The sequence below is a fragment of the Schistocerca americana genome, unplaced genomic scaffold (genome assembly GCF_021461395.2).
Source record: "Schistocerca americana isolate TAMUIC-IGC-003095 unplaced genomic scaffold, iqSchAmer2.1 HiC_scaffold_702, whole genome shotgun sequence".
In the NCBI taxonomy this organism is placed as follows: Eukaryota; Metazoa; Arthropoda; class Insecta; order Orthoptera; family Acrididae; genus Schistocerca; species Schistocerca americana.
In genome coordinates this window covers 20,001-22,500 of record NW_025726459.1, presented here as the reverse complement: position 1 = coordinate 22,500, position 2,500 = coordinate 20,001, and the positions used below count along the sequence as shown (strand labels likewise).

At 63.5% G+C, this 2,500-nt stretch overlaps 1 pseudogene; it reads left to right on the top strand.

The window, feature by feature from the left end:
- The window catches only part of LOC124589561, a 7,955-nt pseudogene that overhangs the window by 1,997 nt on the left and 3,458 nt on the right, over positions 1-2,500 (top strand).

Here is a 2,500-nt window from a genome sequence, read left to right as displayed (position 1 = left end):
CCGGAACCCGGCAGCGGAACCGATACAAGTCGGGCCCCTCTTTTAGAGATGCTCGTCGGGGTAACCCAAAAGGACCCGGAGACGCCGTCGGGAGATCGGGGAAGAGTTTTCTTTTCTGCATGAGCGTTCGAGTTCCCTGGAATCCTCTAGCAGGGAGATAGGGTTTGGAACGCGAAGAGCACCGCAGTTGCGGCGGTGTCCCGATCTTCCCCTCGGACCTTGAAAATCCGGGAGAGGGCCACGTGGAGGTGTCGCGCCGGTTCGTACCCATATCCGCAGCAGGTCTCCAAGGTGAAGAGCCTCTAGTCGATAGAATAATGTAGGTAAGGGAAGTCGGCAAATTGGATCCGTAACTTCGGGATAAGGATTGGCTCTGAGGATCGGGGCGTGTCGGGCTTGGTCGGGAAGTGGGTCAGCGCTAACGTGCCGGGCCTGGGCGAGGTGAGTGCCGTAGGGGTGCCGGTAAGTGCGGGCGTTTAGCGCGGGCGTGGTCTGCTCTCGCCGTTGGTTGGCCTCGTGCTGGCCGGCGGTGCAGGATGCGCGCGCCTGCGCGGCGTTCGCGCCCCGGTGCTTCAACCTGCGTGCAGGATCCGAGCTCGGTCCCGTGCCTTGGCCTCCCACGGATCTTCCTTGCTGCGAGGCCGCGTCCGCCTTAGCGTGCTCCTCCGGGGGCGCGCGGGTGCGTGGATTCTCTTCGGCCGCCATTCAACGATCAACTCAGAACTGGCACGGACTGGGGGAATCCGACTGTCTAATTAAAACAAAGCATTGCGATGGCCCTAGCGGGTGTTGACGCAATGTGATTTCTGCCCAGTGCTCTGAATGTCAACGTGAAGAAATTCAAGCAAGCGCGGGTAAACGGCGGGAGTAACTATGACTCTCTTAAGGTGGCCAAGTGGCGGCGGTGTGGCTGCATCCGGACTTGGCTTCTCGAAGTGCGGTCTTGATGTAGTCGTGCTGCTGCTGCGAGGTGCCTTCCTTGGGTTATAGTTACAGGGAGAGTGATGCGCAATACATGGGCCTAGCCCTCTTAGCCTCTCCTCTCCTGCGGTCTTCTCCCCTTCTCGTGGGCCCGCTGATTTCGCAGAGTGGAAGACCGCACCAGGGGCTTGGGGGGGTTACCAGCCCCCCCTCGCACTATCCCTTTTTTAGTTGGGGGCAGTAAGCAGAGAATAAGTGGTGGCCCTTCCGCTGAAGGTGCCACCCCAACTCCCCCAGCACCTAGCCGGCCAACCGGCCGTGCCGAAAATCTTGTAACTTTTGCAGCTATGTATACCTGTAGTGAGTGCCACCGCAGCTTTACAACCAAGAACGGTCTCGGGGTCCATCGCCGCCAACATCTTGCGGCCGCCAACGCGGAGATCGTCACGGAGAGGCATCGCGCGAGGTGGACGGAGGAAGAAGTCCTGTCGCTCGCCAAGGCAGAGGCCGAACTGTTCCTCGAGAGGGACGCCCGGTTCTTCTTTGTAAATCAAGAGCTCATCAGGATGTTCCCCGACCGAACGCTTGAGGCAATCAAGTGCCGACGGCGGCAAGCTGCTCACAAGCAGCTTGTCCGCCAATTCATGGAGGCGCTTGAGATCGGTCGGGGGGAAGAGCCGGCGTCCCGCCGGGGAGCGGCGAGCCCGCTGCCTGACGCGGGCGAGGCCGCTGCGCCGCCCGTCGACGCAGCCGAGGACTTCGCGGCCGACACCACCGGGCCGCCGCCGGAGGGGCCGACTGACGCCGCCATCTGGGAGCATCTGGCGGGGCTACCCGCTTCCGCCCAGCGTTTCTCTGCCCTGGATCGTGTCATCGGTCTGGGGCGGGGCACGCCGCCCGATGTCATCCTGGGCATGCTCCCGGATGCCCTTGCGTCGGTCGGGTCCAGAGGGGAGAGATCGATCACCAGGACACAGCGGCCGCGCCAACCATCGAAGCGGCCGCCTGCCGCGCCGCCGACGCAGAAGCGCAAGCGGCGCCGCTGGGAGTACGCGAGAACGCAGGATGCCTTCCGACGGTCGCGTGCGCGTTGCGTGCGCGGCCTCTTGGATGGCACCCTGCTCCAGCCGCCACCTGCCATCCCTGGTCTGCTGGACTTCTGGGCGGACCTCTTCACCAAGAAGCCCATCTCCACCGCGGGCTTCATTCGTGACCGCCTCCTCCCGCACTCAGAGCCTGTCGCTCTCGAGTGCATATGGGGGCCGGTCACACATGAGGAGGTCGCCGCCGCGTTGCCGCCCAGGGGATCAGCAGCCGGGCCGGACGGCCTTACCCCAGCGGAGTTGCGGCGTCTGCCGCACGAAGTCCTGGTGAAAGTGATGAATCTCTTCCTTCTGGCCCGCGCCCTTCCGGAACGCCTGCTTCGCGCGCGGACGTCCCTTCTCCCGAAAACGGCTGCACCAACATCCCCCGCTGACTTTCGCCCCATTACGGTCTGCTCGGTGTTGGCGCGGACCTTTCACAAGGTTCTCGCGTCACGCCTGATGCGCGCTTGTGCTGTGGACGAACGTCAGCGGGC